General features: G+C 42.2%; 1 long non-coding RNA gene across 1 annotated transcript; it reads right to left on the bottom strand.

Moving 5' to 3' along the window:
• Positions 1–15436: 15436 nt before the first annotated feature.
• Positions 15437–16364, bottom strand: LOC127925598 (uncharacterized). The gene is made up of 3 exons (XR_008121513.1): positions 16251–16364; positions 16035–16142; positions 15437–15796 (listed from the first exon to the last, which is right to left on the bottom strand). It is a non-coding gene; the product is annotated as an uncharacterized LOC127925598 (long non-coding RNA).
• Between the last annotated feature and the right edge of the window lie 6450 nt (positions 16365–22814).

The raw sequence follows: 22814 nt of genomic DNA, 5'->3' as shown, positions 1-22814 counted from the left end.
TTACATTTAACCTTCTCTTCACCTGTTGGACAAGCTGTTACAAGGCCTGAACTTGATACAGGGACGGACCGAGGCGCTGAAGCTCAGCTACCCCTGGCACGCTATGCGGGTACTCAATGTAGCAACAGAAGTGTAACCATTTCCTCAAGGCAGAGGTGGTGTTACGTATTCAGAGACTTTGGTGTTTATTATGCAATGAAGCCTTGACCTTGCTGGTGGTTTTAGTCACTACATTGTTATTCAAGGCTGTAGAGATCAAGTGCCAGAGTAGCAGAATCCCAGTGACAGTGTGGCTGAACATTCCCACCTTTTGTTTAAAAAAAAGAAGATTGGCTGTTGGTTCTATTACCCAGAGATGCTTTGCCAGCAGTTTCTACAGGTCCATGGCCAATGGCTAGGATTATGTGTGGGATCATAACAGATAATTACAAATGAATATTCATAGTTATTTGCACAGTCGGTGTTTCCTTATGGGGGTGCCCGTGCTAATATGTTGGTGGTCATGGTGAGTGGTGCCCTGATTGGCGATAGCCCCCTACCTCCAGGAATGCTTGTAATTACAATCCAAAAGAAATTCATCCAGTAGATTAAAATACAACTTGCCAAGAGTTTAGACTGTTTCCAGTACAAGGAAAGGGAAAATGGGATACCTCATCAGTTCAAATGTGTCTTCCACATTTATCCCAACCTCTCTGAATCAGGAGGTTGCCTTAGAGGTAAATGCCTCTCAGAATACAGACGAATGAAGGGAGACCTGTGCATTAAGACTACCAGTACATGTTATATTAATTCACCTCATTAAAATAAAATATTTGTATTTTTTTTTACATAAAAACATTATGATTCTTTTGAAAGCAATGATTGCAAAGTACTTTTAATTGGTAAAGCTTAATCACTAATCCACTGAACTACCAAGTAGGTACAGACTAAGTAATGACAGATATTTAAATGACCTTTTAGATGTTTATATATAATGAGTACATGAGGGATATTCAGTCAGGCTCCGACCTCTGGCTGACTAAGGCTGGGCCCCAGTGTGGCAGGTAGCCGAGCATTTAAAAGTGTTGGGCCAGTAACCTCTGGAAAGGGGTCTGCTGGTTCTCTCTGAATCCCTGAGCTGACTAGGTGAACAAATCTTCTGATATGCTGTTGAGAAAGGCACTTAACCCTAATTGTTCCTGTAAGTCTCTCTGGATAAGAGTGTCTGCTAAATGACTAACATTTACATTTAAATGACTAACATGTAAGTCTCTCTGGATAAGAGCGTCTGCTAAATGACTAACATGTAAGTCTCTCTGGATAAGAAATGACTAACATGTAAGTCTCTGGATAAGAGCGTCTGCTAAATGACTAACATGTAAGTCTCTCTGGATAAGAGCTGCTCTGCTAAATGACTAACATGTAAGTCTCTCTGGATAAGAGCGTCTGCTAAATGACTAACATGTAAGTCTCTCTGGATAAGAGCGTCTGCTAAATGACTAACATGTAAGTCTCTCTGGATAAGAGTGTCTGGATAAGAGTGTCTGCTAAATGACTAACATGTAAGTCTCTCTGGATAAGAGTCTGCTCTGTAAGTCTCTCTGGATAATGACTAACATGTAAGTCTCTCTGGATAAGAGTGTCTGCTGAAATGACTAACATGTAAGTCTCTCTGGATAAGAGCATCTGCTGAATGACTAACATGTAAGTCTCTCTGGATAAGAGCGTCTGCTGAATGACGAACATGTAAGTCTCTCTGGATAAGAGCATCTGCTGAATGACTAACATGTAAGTCTCTCTGGATAAGAGCGTCTGCTGAATGACTAACATGTAAGTCTCTCTGGATAAGAGTGTCTGCTAAATGACTAACATGTAAGTCTCTCTGGATAAGAGCGTCTGCTGAATGACTAACATGTAAGTCTCTCTGGATAAGAGCGTCTGCTAAATGACTAACATGTAAGTCTCTCTGGATAAGAGCGTCTGCTGAATGACTAACATGTAAGTCTCTCTCTCTAGAAGCACTGGTTTGACTGCAACCTTTATGTGTTCACTAATTAACTACCGTTGTATAATTCTCCATTTCCTTGTGCCAGGATGTCTCCACACTGTTGTATTTTGGTCTGTGCAGCTGGCCTACTTTTCCCTGCACTAAGCTGGCATACATAAACACCCACTCCACTCTAGCCCACAGAATGAGGCATAGGGTTGGGTGACATGGCCTAAAAATCTGATCTCCATTTTTTTCTAACTTATGGGCGATTCACTATATATATATATATATATATATATATATATATATTATATATATACATACACACATATATATTTATATATACAGTTGTTTTTTAAATGTTTTCTCTCAATAAGCTTTGTTGTACAATTAAAAGGTCAAATACACAGCATTTCAAACAATCAGCAATAATCTAATGGATTCAGGGCTTGTGAAGTTATACCTAGTTTAAATATAAGCCTTCCACAATCATAAGACTCACTAATCATTTAATGTAAATTATACCTAGGCTAAATATAAGCCTTCCACAATCATAAGACAAACTAATAATAATAAAATATTTTTTTCAAATTAGTGTAACCAGTTTTTTTTGTTGCAATAATCACTGATCTTGCTTTCAAGCCTGGCGATGAAAATACCCTTTTTGTTACAAGCAGAACCACACATAATGCACGTTGTCACGTTCTGACCACGTTCACTTGTTGTAGCAGGCATTATAGAACACTAACACAGGGCTCATAAAGGATCTCTCCAAGCACAAGCCCACACGCTAGTGAGAAACCAGATAATCTTTTATAGGAATCTTTAGATTTCAACTTCGGTCAACTTGGATCTATTAGCTAGTCAATAGGTTGAGCAGTTGAATTGTTATGGACACACTTCTGTCTGTCTCCAACTGTTTAAACTGCATGTCAGTCTGTCCACTTTGTTCAGAGGTTGAAGTCAAGTGGCCTAGCTTATTTCTGAGAATGAGAACGAGTTGCCAATTCCTTATATAATTGTGTTTTACGCTTATTGCACCTTTATAAAACACAGACTAGACAGCTAGTAGTATAACAGTGTTTGGCTGAAATGCTGCTAGCGGTACGTGGCAACCCCATGACTCACGTCACAAACTAAGCATTACTTTTACAGAATCAATATTTTGATATTGATATTGATACTCCTGTTTTGGTAGTGTCTTCTCTGCGCACAATTTGATTCGTTGAGACATGAAAAGGGTGTGGTTAGAAAGGTTATCTTCTCCTCTATTACAGTAAAATAATGCCTCCATGTGTTGTGGTGTCAATATGACACATTCTGTTGGACCAAACCCGAAATGCAAATAGGGAGTTGAAACTGCTTGTCAGAGAGGAAGAAGCGATCTCTCAACTTTGTTGTTGTGAGTGGCAGGGAGAGAGGTGTGTGTCCGTGTGTGCTTGTCTGTGTGTACTATAGAGGGAGAAGCAAAGCGAGAGGTTTCACTCTTGCTAAAATCTGTCCAAAACAAGCCAAATGCATTTCTGTTGGCTTGTTTTGAGCCTAAGCTTGTCGCCTGCTTTCCCGTCTTCGGAACAACAACTCCCATTGTCAGGGCGGAGACATGAGCATCTCCTCATTACAGATCTCTGGTGTAAATGGGAAAGTGCAATGAGAACAAGAGTGAAACACAAAAAACAGACACAGATTTTAAATGAGATATGTCTCCCAGCCCTAGTTAGGAGGGTCTTGTGTCTCGCCTACAAGACAACATGAGAACAGCAGGATGAGTTCAGGAATGATTTTCTAATGAGTGGCAACAGAACACAAGACACATGAGTCTAAAAACACAAGACAGACGGATGAGTCTACAGAACACAAGACAGATGGATGAGTCTCGCCTACAGAACACAAGACAGATGGATGAGTCTACAGAACACAAGACAGATGGATGAGTCTACAGAACACAAGACAGATGGATGAGTCTACAGAACACAAGACAGATGGATGAGTCTACAGAACACAAGACAGATGGATGAGTCTACAAAACACAAGACAGATGGATGAGTCTACAGAACACAAGACAGATGGATGAGTCTACAGTACACAAGACAGATGGATGAGTCTACAGAACACAAGACAGATGGATGAGTCTACAGTGCAAATCACAGATGGATGAATTTACTGTACAAATCACAGATGGAATAGTCTACAGAACACAAGACAGATGGATTAGTCTACAGTACACAAGACAGATGGATGAGTCTACAGAACACAAGACAGATGGATGAGTCTACAGTACACAAGACAAATCACAGATGGATGAATTTACTGTACAAATCACAGATGGAATAGTCTACAGAACACAAGACAGATGGATGAGTCTACAGAATGCAATACAGATGGATGAGTCAGATGGATGAGTCTACAGTACACAAAGACAGATGGATGAGTCTACAGTACACAAGACAGATGGATGAGTCTACAGTACACAAGACAGATGGATGAGTCTACAGTACACAAGACAGATGGATGAGTCTACAGTACACAAGACAGATGGATGAGTCTACAGAATGCAAATACAGATGGATGAGTCAAATACAAATGGAATAGTCTACAGAACACAAGACAGATGGATGAGTCTACAGAACACAAGACAGATGGATGAGTCTACAGTACACAAGACAGATGGATGAGTCTACAGTACACAAGACAGATGGATGAGTCTACAGTACACAAGACAGATGGATGAGTCTACAGTACACAAGACATATGGATGAGTCTACAGAACACAAGACAGATGGATGAGTCTACAGAATGCAATACAGATGGATGAGTCTACAAAACGCAAGACATATGGATGAGTCTACAGAACACAAGACATATGGATGAGTCTACAGTACACAAGACAGATGGATGACCGGTGTTGAGGTAATTGAGATAATTATGTACATGTAGGTAGAGTTATTAAAGCGGCTATGCAAAGATAATAAAAGAGTAGCAGCAGCGTGCAGGGGGTGCAATGTAATAAGTTTATAAAGCCCTTTTTACATCAGCCGATGTCACAAAGTGCTATACAGAAACCAAGCCTACAACCCTAAACAGCAAGCAATGCAGATGTAGAAGCACGGTGGCCAGGAAAAACTCCCTAGAAATGCAGGAACCTAGAGGAACCAGGCTCTGAGGGGTGGTCAGTCCTCTTCTGGCTGTGCCGGGTGGAGATTATAACAGTACATGGCCAAGATGTTCAAATGTTCATAGATGACCAGCAGGGTCAAATAATAATAGTTGTAGAGGGTGCAACAGGTCAGCACCTCAGGAGTAAATGTCAGTTGGCTTTTCATAGCTGATCATACAGAGTTAGAGACGACAGGTGCGGTAGAGAGAGAGTTGAAAACAGCAGGTCTGGGACAAGGTAGCACATCCGGTGAACAGGTCAGGGTTCCATATCCGCAGGCAGAACAGTTGAAACTGGAGCAGCAGCACGACCAGGTGGACTGGGCACAGCAAAGAGTCATCAGGCCAGGTAGTCCTGGAGCATGGTCCTCGATTAACCTGTACCCATGCACATTGACTCGGTACCGGTACCCCCTGAATATAGCCTCGTTACTGTTATGTAAATGTAATGTTACCTATTGATTGATTTGATTTTTTTTTTACTTCAGTTTATTTAGTAAATATTTTTTCTAACTCTATTTCTTGAACTGCTGTTAAGGTTTTCTTCCGGTGAAGGAGAGGCGGACCAAAATGCAGTGTGGTTATTTCGATACATGTTTAATAAAAGATAAACACGAACAATACAAAACAATTAACGTGAAAACCTAAACAGCCTTATCTGGTGCAAACAAACACTGAGACAGGAACAATCACCCACCAAAACACTCAAAGAATATGGCTGCCTAAATATGGTTCCCAATCAGAGACAACGATAAACACCTGCCTCTGATTGAGAACCACTCTAGGCAACCATAGACTTACCTAGACAAGTATACTACACCACAATCCCATAACCTACAAAACCCCAAGACAAAACACACCACAATAAATAACCCATGTCACACCCTGGCCTGACCAAAATAATAAAGAAAACACAAAAACTTAGACCAGGGCGTGACAACTGCATTGTTGGTTAAGGGCTTGTAAGTAAGCATTTCAGAGTAAGGTCTATTGCAGTTGTTGTATTCGGTGCATGTGACAAATACGATTTGATTTGACAGGGAACAGAACAATCCTCATAGCTCTGTACTGTACAGAGGGAGCATACTTCAATTCACACAGGATACCAGATAAGACAGGAGAATGACACCAGATATAACAGACTGACCCTAGTCCCCTGGCACATAGACTATTACAGCATAGATACTGGAGGCTGAGACAGGGGTGGGGCTTAGGACACTGTGGCCCCGTCTGACGATACCCCCGGACAGGGCCAACCAGGCAGGATATAACCCAGCCCACTTTGCCAAAGCACAGCCACCACACCACTAGAGGGATATCAACAGTCCACGAAATTACTACCCTGAGACAAGGCTGAATATAGCCCACAAAGATCTCCCCCACCGCATAAGCCTGAGGGAGAGCAAAACCGGACAGGAAGATCACATCTGTGACTCAACCCTCCTAGGGACGGCATGGAAGAGCACTAGTAAGCCAGTGACTCAACCCCCTTAATAGGGTCAGAGGCAGAGAATCCCAGTGGAGAGAGGGCAGCCGGCCAGGCAGAGACAGCAAGGGCGGTTCGTAGCTCCAGTGCCTTTCCGTTCACCTTCACACTCCTGGGCCAGACTACACTCAATCATATGACCTACTGAAGAGATGAGTATTCAGTAATGACTTAAAGGTTGAGACCGAGTCTGCGTCTCTCACATGGATAAAAATGGAGCTCTATAGGAGAAAGCCCTGCCTCCAGCTGTTTGTTTAGAAATTCTAGGGACAATCAGGAGGCTTGGGCCTTGTGACCGTAGCGTACGTGTAAGTATGTACCACAGGACCAAATCGGAGACATAGGTGGGAACAAGCCTTGAAACCTTGAAATCAACCCGAGCCTTAACAGGAAGCCAGTGTAGAGAGACTATCACTGGAGTAATATGATCAAATATTTTGGTTCTAGTCAGGATTCTAGCAGCCATGTTTTGCACTAACTGAAGTTATTTAGTGCATTATCCAGGTAGCCAGAGAGTAGAGCATTGCAGTAGTCTAATTTAGAAGTGGCAAAAGCATGGATTAGCTTTTCTGCATCGGTTTTGAGCAAAATGTTTCTGATTTTAGCAATGTTACGAAGATGGAAAAAAAGCTGTCCTTGAAGTCTTATTGATATGTTCGTGAAAAGAGAGATCAGGGCCCAGAGTAACGCCGAGGTGCTTCAGTTTTATTTTAAACAAATGTACAACCATCAAGATTAATTGTCAGATCCAACATTCGATATCTTTGTTTCTTTGGACATAGAACTAGCATATTGTCACGGTTTTCATATGGTGAAGGAGAGTCGGACCAAACTGCAGCGTGTATATTGCGATCCATGTTTAATCAAACAACGTAAACACGAATAAACACAAACACTACAAAACAATAAACTAAACGAAAACCGAAAACAGCCTATACTTGTGTCAACTAACACAGCACAAGGACATCAAGACACTCAGGACAATCACCCACAATACAACCAAAGAATATGGCTGCCTAAATATGGTTCCCAATCAGAGACAACGATAAACACCTGCCTCTGATTGAGAACCACTTCAGACAGCCATAGACTAACCTAGAACACCCCACTAAGCTACAATCCCACTATCTACACACCACATACAAAAACCCATGTCACACCCTGGCCTGACCAAATACATGAAGAAAAACACAAAATACTACGACCAGGGCGTGACACATATCTGTTTTGTCAGAGTTTAAAAGTAAAAAAATTGCCGCCGTCCACTTCCTTATTTTGGAAACACAGGCTTCCATGGTAGGTCATTTTTGGGCTTTACCATGTTTAATCGAAATGTACAGCTGTCTGTCATCCATATTATGTTTCTGAGTGACATCACCAAGAGGGAGAATATATAGTGAAAGCAATAGTGGTCCTAAAACGGAACCTTGAGGAACGCCTAAATGGAAATTGATCTGTCAGAGGACAAACCATCCACAGAGACGAACTGATATCTTTCCAACAGATAGGAACTTGTCCATGTAGACCAATTAGGGTTTCTAGTCTCTCCAAAATAATGTGGTGATCGATGGTGTCAAAAACAGCATGAAGGTCTAGGAGCACAAGGACAGATGCAGAGCCTTGATCTGACGCTATTAAATGTCATTTACCACCTTGACGAGTGCAGTCTCAGTGCTATGATGGGGTCTAAAACCAGACTGAAGCATTTCATATACATTATTTGTCTTCAGGAAGAAAGTGAGTTGCTATGCAACAGATTTTTCAAAAAAGGGTTAGAGGAACTGGAAATCGTTTTTGACATTTTTCTGGTCAAGGTTTGGGGTTTTCAAGAGAGGCTTTATTGCTGCCACTTTAAGTGAGTTTGGTTGAGTCTACAGTACACAAGACAGATGGATGGATGAGTCTACAGTACACAAGACAGATCTCTTACAGACCTCCGTTGAGTCTTCAGTAGTGAAAACTTGATAAGCTAAGGGAGCAGGTCTCCCCAGACCAGATGGTAGGTGAGGGGGAAGGGACTGTAACAAAGGCAAAGACATTGAGCGCATTAAACCGATTGGGAATTTAAACCGGTTTGTCAGCGCAGTTCAATACCTTGTTAGCCCTCTGAGCTAAAGCCTATAGGCATTCAACATGATTCTTACAGTACTCATGAGAATACGTTATCTCAGCCTCTCTCTCAGTTGGCTAAGTGATTTTACACTGCATTCATCATTTGCTGTTGTATTTCAAGCCACCCAACCTGCTGAAAGGCACCGTACATACATGTGCAAATCTAACAATAATGATATCCACCACCTGCAGGATTCAGTGTAAGCTAAGCCTACAGGTACAATGTTAGTTGGCCTGGTCGGGGAGGGACTTGGTCAGGCCAGCTCATCATTTAGACACACTGCCTGTCGACAGATCGCACTGTGCTCTGAGGAAGCTGAACACTTCCTCATTCATCATGCTATCATCCCCGCATCCCCCCCCCCCATCCTCTCTCCATCCTCCCCCGCCCGGTCTGACTCTCTCCCCTCCCAACGTTGCTTAAATGATGGATGAGGTGAACATCCACAAGCCTTACTCTCTCGTCAAAGGCCAAAAGACACAGACAGAGAGTTCATGCCCAGGCAATGGGTCACTTTTTATGGCTGGCAAGGGAAGGTCTACGTAACGTAGCTGCAGAGCCTTTGTAAGGGGCAATTCTGAAGGAAATTATATGCTGCTAGGTACCACTTGACAGTGAGTGCCCTTAATACCTGTGTCTTTTCATGGTAGTTACCATGGCACACTCATTCTTACATACTGTAGTACTTTTAGGGTGAGATGTTCAGCCATCATTTTCAGTTAATCTACAAATCTAATGCACGTGAAAAATGTCATGTGAAATGTCAAAAGGAAACTTATAACTTATTAAAATAGATACATGGTTGTTCCATTTGATATCAATCTCTTTTGACCTGAACCTTTTTGATGAGAACCAAACTTTCCATATGTAGTATATACATATTATATATATATTATATACGTATTATATACATATTATATACCTATTATATACATATTATATGCATATTATATACATATTATATTATATACATATTATATACGTATTATATACGTATTATATACATATTATATGCATATTATATACATATTATATACCTATTATATACATATTATATGCATATTATATACATATTATATACATATTATGTACATATTATATTATATACGTATTATATACCTATTATATATATATACTTATTATATTATGTACATATTATATACATATACTTATACTTATTATATACATATTATATACATATATATATTATATACATATATATTTATATACGTATTATATATATTATATAATACGTATATATATATATATACATATTATATACATATTATATACATATTATATACATATTATATACATATTATATACATATATATATACGTATTATATACATATTATATACATATTATATATGTATTATATATACATATTATATTCGTATATATATGTAATATATACATATTATATACATATTATATATGTAATATATACATATTATATACATATTATATACATATTATATACATATTATATACATATTATATACGTATTATATACTTATTATATATATAGTATATACATATTATACACATATTATATACATATATACATATATACATATTATATACATATTATATACAGCGAGTACCAGTACCAGATCAATGTGGAGCTATATACAGGGAGAACCAGTACCAGATCAATGTGGAGCTATATACAGGGAGAACCAGTACGAGATTAATGTGGAGCTATATACAGGGTGTACCAGTACCAGATCAATGTGGAGCTATATACAGGGAGTACCAATACCAGATGAATGTGGAGCTATATACAGGGAGAACCAGTACCAGATCAATGTGGAGCTATATACAGGGAGAACCAGTACCAGATCAACGTGGAGCTATATACAGGGAGAACCAGTACCAGATCAATGTGGAGCTATATACAGGAAGTACCAGTACGAGATCAATGTGGAGCTATATACAGGGAGTACCAATACCAGATTAATGTGGAGCTGTATACAGGAAGTACCAGTACCAGATTAATGTGGAGCTGTATACAGGGGGTACCAGTACCAGATCAATGTGGAGCTGTATACAGGAAGTACCAGTACCAGATCAATGTGGAGCTATATACAGGGAGTACCAGTACCAGATTAATGTGGAGCTGTATACAGCGGGTACCAGTACCAGATCAATGTGCAGCTAAATACAGGGAGTACCAGTACCAGATCAGTGTAAAGCTATATACAGGGAGTACCAGTACCAGATCAATGTGGAGCTATATACAGGGAGTACCAGTACCAGATCAATGTTGAGCTATATACAGGGGTGTAAAGCTATATACAGGGAGTACCAGTACCAGATCAATGTGGAGCTATATACAGGGAGTACCAGTACCAGATCAATGTTGAGCTATATACAGGGGGTACCAGTACCAGATCAATGTGGAGCTATATACAGGGAGTACCAGTACCAGATCAATGTGGAGCCATATACAGCGAGTACCAGTACCAGATCAATGTGGAGCTATATACAGGGAGTACCAGTACCAGATCAATGTGGAGCCATATACAGGAAAGTATTCAGACCTCTTGACTTTTTCCACATTTTGTTACATTACAGCCTTATTCTAAAACGTATTAAATGACAAAGCAAAAACAGGTTTTTAGAAATGGAAATATCACATTTACGTAAGTATTCAGACCCTTCACTCAGTACTTTGTTGATGCACCGTTGGCAGCGATTACAGCCTTGTGTCTTCTTCAGTATGATGCTACAATCTTAGCACACCTGTAAATGGGGAGTTTCTCCCATTCTTCTCTGAAGATCCTCTCAACCTCTGTCAGGTTGGATGGGGGAGCATTCCTGCACAGCTATTTTCAGGTCTCTCCAGAGATGTTCGATCGGGTTCAAGTCCGGGCTCTGGCTGGGTCACTCAAGGACGTTCAGAGACTTGTCCCAAGGCCACTCCTGGGTTGCAGTGGTTGTGTGAAGAATCTCAATTATAAAATGTAGTCACTTTTTTGGTTACTACAATGTAGAAAATAATAAAAATAAAGAAAACCCCTAGAATGAGTAGATATGTCCAAACTTTTGACTGTTGGAAGGTGAGCTGTTCTTGCCATGATATTTTTTATTTATTTCACCTTTATTTAACCAGGTGGACTTGGTCTTTTACCAAATTGGGCTATCTTCTGTATACCACCCCCACCTTGTCACAACACAACTGATTGGCTCAAACGCATTAAGAAGCAAAGGAATTCCACAAATTAACTTTTAGATGTGTAGATGTGTCCAAACCTTTGACGTGTACTGTACATGAAGGCAGGGTAAAGTGACTAGGCATCAGGATAGATAATAATAAGGTATTTGAGGTAGATATGTACATGAAGGCAGGGTAAAGTGACTAGGCATCAGGATAGATAATAATAAGGTATTTGAGGTAGATATGTACATGAAGGCAGGATAAAGTGACTAGGCATCAGGATAGATAATAATAAGGTATTTGAGGTAGATATGTACATGAAGGCAGGGTAAAGTGACTAGGCATCAGGATAGATAATAATAAGGTATTTGAGGTAGATATGTACATGAAGGCAGGATAAAGCAGGCATAATAGTGACTAAGGCATCAGGATAGATAATAATAAGGTATTTGAGGTAGATATGTACATGAAGGCAGGATAAAGTGACTAGGCATCAGGATAGATAATAATAAGGTATTTGAGGTAGATATGTACATGAAGGCAGGATAAAGTGACTAGGCATCAGGATAGATAATAATAAGGTATTTGAGGTAGATATGTACATGAAGGCAGGGTAAAGTGACTAAGGATCAGGATAGATAATAATAATAAGGTATTTGAGGTAGATATTGTTGGTTCCGTTTTTCTGGGCTCCGTTTTATTTACTTAACAAATAAGGAACACTCAAAATGTGCACTTATAAATCATAATAATTTTAATCAAAATACAGCTGTAGACAGAAGTCAAAGATCAAACATCAGACATACAACTAATGTCTCACCTGAGTTCTGCCAAATAGGAAAAGTCCCAAGTTATTTTATTAAGCCCGAAGTCCAGCCCTAGTGATGTCACTGCATATGTCATTACCTTCTACTCATCAGACTAAGCCCATGCATGCACAGCTATACAAACTTGCAAGAGAGATACAATAGTTCCAGCATTTTCTAAGGGCTCAGCAGTAAATGTCCCCAAGTTGATTTATAGAGGTATGTCTGACTAGTCTCTTATCTCCCCTGCAGGGTTATGTATTTATATTTGAGATGCTTTTCTCACAGACCGTTTCTTTATAGGAGGCAGAGACTAGAAAAGAACTGTGAGACAATGTTAAACCTTATAATGTATATATATATTCTTAATCAGTAGTCTAGGACCCTATACATGTAATGTGGGAGGGTATTATAGCCCTTCCCCTTCTATTAATACAACATAAGCATAATCAATTATAATAATACATCACACATTTGGTGCAGCCCCTATCATGACCCCAATTTGACCCCATCAATATGTACGTACATGAAGGCAGGGTAAAGTGACCAGGCACCAGGATATATAATAATAAGGTATTTGAGGTAGATATGTACATGAAGGCAGGGTAAAGTGACTAGGCATCAGGATAGATAATAATAAGGTATTTGAGGTAAATATGTACATGAAGGCAGGGTAAAGTGACTAGGCATCAGGATAGATAATAATAAGGTATTTGAGGTAAATATGTACATGAAGGCAGGGTAAAGTGACTAGGCATCAGGATAGATAATAATAAGGTATTTGAGGTAAATATGTACATGAAAGCAGGGTAAAGTGACCAGGCATCAGGATAGATAATAATTAGGTATTTGAGGTAAATATGTACATGAAGGCAGGGTAAAGTGACTAGGCATCAGGATAGATAATAATTAGGTATTTGAGGTAAATATGTACATGAAAGCAGGGTAAAGTGACCAGGCATCAGGATAGATCATAATAAGAGAAAACTAAAGAACAGAGTAGCAGCAGAATATGATGAGGGTAAAGGTGTGTGTGTGTTTGTTGTGTTGTGTGTGTGTAAGTGTAGTGTGTGTGAGTGGGTGATTGTGTATGTATAGTGTCTACACTAATTTTACAAAACATCCTCTTTCCATGACCAGGTGAATCCAGGTGAAAGATATGATCCTTTATTGATGTAACTTGTTAAATCCACTTCAATCAGTGTAGATGAAGGGGAGGAGACAGGTAAAATAAGGATTTTTAGGCCTTGAGACAATTGGGACATGGATTGTATATGTGTGCCATGCAGAGGGTGACTGGGCAAGACAAAATATTTAAGTGCCTTTGAACGTTGTAGGGCAGTTGGTGCCAGGCGCACCGTTTTGAGTGTGTCAAGAACTGCAACGATGCTGTGTTTTTCACACTCAACAGTTTCCCTTGTGTTCCACTACCCAAAGGACATTCAGCCAACTTGACACAACTGTGGGAAGCATTGGAGTTAACATGGGCCAGCATCCCTGTGGAATCCCTTTTGACCCCTAATAGAGTCCAAGTCTCGACGAATTGAGGCTGTTCTGAGGGAAAAGGGGGGTGCAACTCAATATTAGGAAGGTGTTCCTAATGTTTTGTACACTCAGTGTATAGTCGTATGTGTGTTCATAGAGTCAGTGCAAGATGGGGTAGCTGCAGATAGTCCGTAATCGTTTAAGGAACAATTTAGCAGTCTTATGGCTATTTCGCAGTTTTATGGCTTGGGGCTTGAAGCTGTCTGGGAGCCTGTTGGTCTGGGAGCCAATGCTCCAGGACCTGTTAGTCGGATGGTAGCAGAGTGAACAGTCTTATGGCTTGGGGCTTGAAGCTGTCTCAGAGCCTGTTGGTCTGGGAGCCGATGCTCCAGGATCTGTTAGTCGGATGGTAGCAGAGTGAACAGTCTATGGCTTGGGGCTTGAAGCTGTCTCGGAGCCTGTTGGTCTGGGAGCCGATGCTCCAGGATCTGTTAGACGGATGGTAGCAGAGTGAGCAGTCTTATGGCTTGGGGCTTGAAGCTGTCTCAGAGCCTGTTGGTCCGGAAGCCAATGCTCCAGGACCTGTTAGTCGGGTGGTAGCAGAGTGAACAGTCTATGGCTTGGGTGGCTGGAGTCGTTGGCAATTTAGAGGTACTGGATGGCAGGGAGCTCGGTCCCAGTGATGTACTCGGCTGTCCGCACCACCATCTGTAGAGCTTTGCGGTCGAGGGCGGTGCATTTGCCATACCAAGAGGTGATGCAGCCAGACAAAATGCTCTCGAAGGTGCAGCTGTAGAACTTTTTGAAAATCTGATGACCCATGATAAATCTTTTCAGCCTGACTGTGTGTGTGTGTGTGTGTGTGTGTGTGTGTGTGTGTGTGTGTGTGTGTGTGTGTGTGTGTGTGTGTGTGTGTGTGTGTGTGTGTGTGTGTGTGTGTGTGTGTGTGTGTGTGTGTGTGTGTGTGTGTGTGTGTGTGTGTGTGTGTGTGTGTGGACCATGTCCTTAGTGATGTGGACGCCAAGGAACTTGATGCTCCCTTCAGACCACTTCAATTTAGCTGGTACATCATTGACATTTAAATTGAATTGACATTTTTACTTTCAATTACTACTACAAAGATGGCCGCCGGTCCACCCACCATCAAATGTCAATTTAAATAGGAATGTCTATTCTGTTATCTACAGTTCTGATTTCAATAGTTTTCCAATGGAAGATTGACAGTCTAATGTAAAACCAATATTAGGAAGGTATTGATATTGATATTCTTAGTCGACATTCTCTGATGTGTGGACCTCCAACCATCTTCGTCCCACCATAGTCAAGTCGACATTCTCTGATGTGTGGACCTCCAACCATCTTCCTCCCACCATAGTCAAGTCAACATTCTCTGATGTGTGGACCTCCAACCATCTTCGTCCCACCATAGTCAAGTCGACATTCTCTGATGTGTGGACCTCCAACCATCTTCGTCCCACCATAGTCAAGTCGACATTCTCTGATGTGTGGACCTCCAACCATCTTCGTCCCACCATAGTCAAGTCGACATTCTCTGATGTGTGGACCTCCAACCATCTTCGTCCCACCATAGTCAAGTCGACATTCTCTGATGTGTGGACCTCCAACCATCTTCGTCCCCACCATAGTCCCACCATAGTCAAGTCGACATTCTCTGATGTGTGGACCTCCAACCATCTTCGTCCCACCATAGTCAAGTCGACATTCTCTGATGTGGACCTGGAGTCAAGTCTCCAACCATCTTCGTCCCACCATAGTCAAGTCAACATTCTCTGATGTGTGGACCTCCAACCATCTTCGTCCCACCATAGTCAAGTCAACATTCTCTGATGTGTGGACCTCCAACCATCTTCGTCCCACCATAGTCAAGTCGACATTCTCTGATGTGTGGACCTCCAACCATCTTCGTCCCACCATAGTCAAGTCGACATTCTCTGATGTGTGGACCTCCAACCATCTTCGTCCCACCATAGTCAAGTTGACATTCTCTGATGTGTGGACCTCCAACCATCTTCGTCCCACCATAGTCAAGTCAACATTCTCTGATGTGTGGACCTCCAACCATCTTCGTCCCACCATAGTCAAGTCGACATTCTCTGATGTGTGGACCTCCAACCATCTTCGTCCCACCATAGTCAAGTCAACATTCTCTGATGTGTGGACCTCCAACCATCTTCGTCCCACCATTTGAAAGTTGACATTTCAATCATACAGCTGTTTTAGTACATTTATCAGCCAAAACATGACACCCAGCCTGTATTCAAGAGTATGCTGTGTTTCAACCGATGGTCTACACAACACAAACACCTCAAATGATGTCAAATAGGGTCAAAGCTACAACATATGTGGAGGAAAAATGTTGTTTGCATTTAAAAAAAAAAATGTTTTGTTAAAGGTAAAAAATAAAAAAATTTCCATTAAACTTTTAAATAAATATTGTTTGACAAACCTGTTTGTAAGGTTTTAAATGATATCAACCTCAACCGTTTATATTTTCTAGTGATGAAGACATGGATGTCTCATGGTGGGGTATGCAAAATGGTCAACATTGAGCACCTCTATCTCCTAAATGTTTTGTCATTTATGTCCAAAAATATACTTCTGATCACTTCTACCCCGGGCAAATACATATTGAACATTTGGTGGAAACCAAAAGGAGTGCTGTCAAAAAGTGATTGAAATCAATGGAATGACCCTGTAATAGTTGTGATTTCCGTGCAACACTGTCTGTCTCTACACTGTAATTACACTGCCGTTGTACCTGCCAGGTAAATACTAAAGTATTACGGACATTTGTTAGTTAAAGTGGGACTCCTCTATGTTTTAATAGTGAACAGCTAAGAGTTTCATCAGATCATGTTTCCCATCACTCCAAGCTGAGTAATGACTGTGAAGAGTACTGTCCATCAACCAGTACTCTGAACTCTATCTTTATTCATTGACTTCTGACTTAAAATGAAGGTAGCTTGAAATGTTGTCATTTAGCGGTGTTGAAAGGCCACTTCAATGAGAAATTAGTCATCATTGTTTACAGTTATTCACCCAGAAGCTTTCATTAAAAAAGCCTGGAAGTGTGCAACAGCAAAACTGTGAAGCGTGCAACAGCCAAACTGTGAAGTGTGCAACAGCCAAACTGTGAAGTGTGCAACAGCCAAACTGTGAAGCGTGCAACAGCCAAACTGTGAAGTGTGCAACAGCCAAACTGTGAAGTGTGCAACAGCCAAACTGTGAAGTGTGCAACAGCCAAACTGTGAAGTGTGCAACAGCCAAACTGTGAAGTGTGCAACAGCCAAACTGTGAAGTGTGCAACAGCCAAACTGTGAAGTGTGCAACAGCCAAACTGTGAAGCGTGCAACAGCCAAACTGTGAAGTGTGCAACAGCCAAACTGTGAAGTGTGCAACAGCCAAACTGTGAAGCGTGCAACAGCCAAACTGTGAAGTGTGCAACAGCCAAACTGTGAAGCGTGCAACAGCCAAACTGTGAAGTGTGCAACAGCCAAACTGTGAAGCGTGCAACAGCCAAACTGTGAAGTGTGCAACAGCCAAACTGTGAAGTGTGCAACAGCCAAACTGTGAAGTGTGCAACAGCCAAACTGTGAAGTGTGCAACAGCCAAACTGTGAAGCGTGCAACAGCCAAACTGTGAAGTGTGCAACAGCCAAACTGTGAAGTGTGCAACAGCCAAACTGTGAAGTGTGCAACAGCCAAACTGTGAAGTGTGCAACAGCCAAACTGTGAAGTGTGCAACAGCCAAACTGTGAAGTGTGCAACAGCCAAACTGTGAAGTGTGCAAACTGTGAAGTGTGCAACAGCCAAACTGTGAAGTGTGCAACAGCCAAACTGTGAAGCGTGCAACAGCCAAACTGTGAAGCGTGCAACAGCCAAACTGTGAAGTGTGCAACAGCCAAACTGTGAAGTGTGCAACAGCCAAACTGTGAAGTGTGCAACAGCCAAACTGTGAAGTGTGCAACAGCCAAACTGTGAAGCGTGCAACAGCCAAACTGTGCAACAGCCAAACTGTGAAGTGTGCAACAGCCAAACTGTGAAGTGTGCAACAGCCAAACTGTGAAGTGTGCAACAGCCAAACTGTGAAGTGTGCAACAGCCAAACTGTGAAGTGTGCAACAGCCAAACTGTGAAGTGCAACAGCCAAACTGTGAAGTGTGCAACAGCCAAACTGTGAAGTGTGCAACAGCCAAACTGTGAAGTGTGCAACAGCCAAACTGTGAAATGTGCAACAGCCAAACTGTGAAGTGAAGCCAAACTGAAGCAACAGCCAAACTGTGAAATGTGCAACAGCCAAACTGTGAAATGTGCAACAGCCAAACTGTGAAGTGTGCAACAGCCAAAGTGTGAAGTGTGCAACAGCCAAACTGTGAAGTGTGCAACAGCCAAACTGTGAAGTGTGCAACAGCCAAACTGTGAAGTGTGCAACAGCCAAAGTGTGGAGTGTGTGTCTGGACTGCTGCATTTTTTTGGAGTGAGACAGTTTTTTTTTGTCAGGTTCATAATTTGAACTTAAAGATGGAACTCGAGGAAACAGCAGCATGTTCGCCCCGACGCCTTTGTTCGAGTTTTGGTTTTGATGATGTAACGGAGGAGAAACGGAGGAGAAACGGAGGAGAGGAACGTGATAAGCATGGTTACATATTCTGCTGTTCTATGGAGCGTGCAGTGATGTCCGAGGGGGAAACCGTTTGTTGTCTCTGTAACTTATTTGTTGTTGTAATGTCCCAAACGGACGTGTGGTTCCACCAAATAAGGATTGTAGCTGTAAGCAGCCAAAACAGCTATTATATGTAGTCAAATATCAACATGTTTTTGAAGTGGCCAGATCTATCTGCAGTAAGCTACTCATTTTACAGTAAGCAAACCACCCAGCAACAGCAGTTATCATTTCATCTTCATGTGTCAAACAGAGGTTTTCTAACAAAGTCTTTGACACAGTCGACACAGCCCCTGACACTCGCCCTGACATTAGCCCACTGGCCCTGACACTAGCCCTGACATTAACCCACTAGCCCACTAGCCCTCACACTAGCCCACTAGCCATACCACTAACCCTGACATTAGCCCACTAGTCCTGATCTTAGCCCACTCGCCCTGACATTAGCCCACTGGCCCTGACACTAGCCCTGACATTAGCCCACTAGCCCACTAGCCCTCACACTAGCCATACCACTAACCCTGACATTAGCCCACTAGTCTTAGCCCACTCCCTGACATTAGCCCACTTTCCCTGACATTAGCCCACTGCCCTGACATTAGTCCACTAGCCCTGACATTAGCCACTTTCCCACTGCCCTGACATTCGTCCACTAGCCCTGACATTAGTCCACTAGCCCTGACATTCGTCCACTAGCCCTGACATTAGCCCACTCCCTGACATTAGCCCACTAGCCCTGACATTAGTCCATTAGCCACTTGACATTAGCCCACTAGCCCTGAAACCATTAGCCTTGACTCTCCAAACCGTTTGCATGAATTTAGTTTAATTCATTTTCTACTTCTATTTAGCCAGGGAGTCTTACCCATCAGCTAACTGAATAATATGGGCTCCACCTTTCCAGCTTGCAAATTTACTTCATTAACATAAGAGCCAAGCGAGTGGCATCCGTCCATTTTGGGCATTAGTGGCATCAGTCCATATAACAAGATAATGGTATGGGTGGAGATGTGAGGTATGAAGCCAAATATATGATCTCTCTGCAAACAGGCAGCAATGAATGGATGATAGTCTAGGTATTGAAACTACAGGTTTATAACACAAGTTGCATTGTTCCCTGGAGTCTATGTGAACAGTTGTGTTCCTCTGCAAGAATCTATTGGAATCAATAAGACCAGATTCAAGGTCAAATGCAAAAACTGTATCTAAAAATACAGTCACAAAGAGAAAGCCAACTGTATGAACGGTGTTGGTTATTAACACCAACTGTTTCAGTCTGCTTTTTGTGCTACACCAAGTATAAGACTTCACATCCCTCTAGTGCTTCAGTGCCGGCCTTCTTGTTGATTTCATGATTTTGTGCTGATCCGCGTATTGATTGGCTGGTCCCGGGAGCAGCAGAGGCAGGCAGGTTGGTGGGCGCGTGGGCGTTTTATGATCTGTCCTCATCCTCTTTCCATCCTGTAAAGTGCTTAACCACAATCAATCTTTACGCCGCTCTTCAGAGATAGTGTTGGCTGCGAGGGCTGGTATTGATCAGCAAAGTCTCCAGGTAATCTTTACTCAAAATACAAACTTCACCTTTTCCCTGACTGAGGAGAAAGCAATGTAAAAAGAGCTGTATAACAGTCCGGTGCAATGATATATACAAGACATTCTACCACCATCTCTGGTTAGGTCCTCTTAGTGGAGTATCAAGACCTAAACCATCTGTAAGAGTCAAGGCCTGAATCATGACTCCACCAACAATAAGAAACGCTATCAACAGAGGTAGGCCTTCTAGGTGAAACGCTGATTTCAGTTCAGTAGTGAGATGACCTTTCTTTGTTCCCTCCCTTTGTTTTCCTCTCCTCTGTGTTGAAGGGAGGTCAAAGTTCAGTTCAGTAGTGAGATGACCTTTCTTTGTTCCCTCCCTTTGTTTTCCTCTCCTCTGTGTTGAAGGGAGGTCAAAGTTCAGTTCAGTAGTGAGATGACCTTTCTTTGTTCTGTACCTTTGATTTCCTCTCCTCTGTGTTGAAGGGAGGTCAAAGTTCAGTTCAGTAGTGAGATGACCTTTCTTTGTTCCCTCCCTTTGTTTTCCTCTCCTCTGTGTTGAAGGGAGGTCAAAGAACAGAGATCGTTGCAAGATGAAACCTGACAGACAGAACGAGTCCATTCCGTGTTCAGGAAGGCCTTGGGGTGACCGTCACTGACAGACATCGGGATAAGTGTCAGGTCTTTGTTCGGAGACCTGCTTTTCTTCTGTTTGTCATCCTCCACCAAACTGACAGGAACGCTGAGGTCATCCTATAACTTGTCATCCTCCACCAAACTGACAGGAAGGCTGAGGTCATCCTATAACTTGTCATCCTCCACCAAACTGACAGGAACGCTGAGGTCATCCTATAACCTGTCATCCTCCACCAAACTGACAGGAACGCTGAGGTCATCCTATAACCTGTCATCCTCCACCAAACTGACAGGAACGCTGAGGTCATCCTATAACTTGTCATCCTCCACCAAACTGACAGGAACGCTGAGGTCATCCTCCTGTCATCCTCCACCAAACTGACAGGAACAGAGGTCATCCTATAACTTGACATCCTCCACCAAACTGTCAGGAACGCTGAGGTCATCCTATAACTTGTCATCCTCCACCAAACTGACAGGAACGCTGAGGTCATCCTATAACTTGTCATCCTCCACCAAACTGACAGGAACGCTGAGGTCATCCTATAACTTGACATCCTCCACCAAACTGTCAGGAACGCTGAGGTCATCCTATAACTTGTCATCCTCCACCAAACTGACAGGAACGCTGAGGTCATCCTATAACCTGTCATCCTCCACCAAACTGACAGGAACGCTGAGGTCATCCTATAACTTGTCATCCTCCACCAAACTGACAGGAACGCTGAGGTCATCCTATAACCTGTCATCCTCCACCAAACTGTCAGGAACGCTGAGGTCATCCTATAACCTGTCATCCTCCACCAAACTGTCAGGAACGCTGAGGTCATCCTATAACCTGTCATCCTCCACCAAACTGACAGGAACGCTGAGGTCATCCTATAACCTGTCATCCTCCACCAAACTGACAGGAACGCTGAGGTCATCCTATAACTTGTCATCCTCCACCAAACTGACAGGAACGAATCCTATAACTTGACATCCTCCACCAAACTGACAGGAACACTGAGGTCATCCTATAACCTGTCATCCTCCACCAAACTGACAGGAACGCTGAGGTCATCCTATAACTTGTCATCCTCCACCAAACTGACAGGAACGCTGAGGTCATCCTATAACCTGTCATCCTCCACCAAACTGACAGGAACGCTGAGGTCATCCTATAACCTGTCATCCTCCACCAAACTGACAGGAACGCTGAGGTCATCCTATAACCTGTCATCCTCCACCAAACTGACAGGAACGCTGAGGTCATCCTATAACTTGTCATCCTCCACCAAACTGACAGGAACGCTGAGGTCATCCTATAACCTGTCATCCTCCACCAAACTGACAGGAACGCTGAGGTCATCCTATAACTTGTCATCCTCCACCAAACTGACAGGAACGCTGAGGTCATCCTATAACCTGTCATCCTCCACCAAACTGACAGGAACACTGAGGTCATCCTATAACCTGTCATCCTCCACCAAACTGACAGGAACGCTGAGGTCATCCTATAACTTGTCATCCTCCACCAAACTGACAGGAACGCTCATCCTATAACTTGTCATCCTCCACCAAACTGACAGGAACAGGTCATCCTATAACCTGTCATCCTCCACCAAACTGACAGGAACACTGAGGTCATCCTATAACTTGTCATCCTCCACCCTGACAGGAACGCTGAGGTCATCCTATAACTTGTCATCCTCCACCAAACTGACAGGAACGCTGAGGTCATCCTATAACCTGTCATCCTCCACCAAACTGACAGGAACGCTGAGGTCATCCTATAACTTGTCAT

Source organism: Oncorhynchus keta, unplaced genomic scaffold (assembly GCF_023373465.1).
Source record: "Oncorhynchus keta strain PuntledgeMale-10-30-2019 unplaced genomic scaffold, Oket_V2 Un_contig_5909_pilon_pilon, whole genome shotgun sequence".
NCBI classification, from domain to species: Eukaryota; Metazoa; Chordata; class Actinopteri; order Salmoniformes; family Salmonidae; genus Oncorhynchus; species Oncorhynchus keta.
The sequence above is the reverse complement of the archived record's forward strand: the minus strand, read 5'-3'. Positions and strand labels throughout refer to the sequence as shown.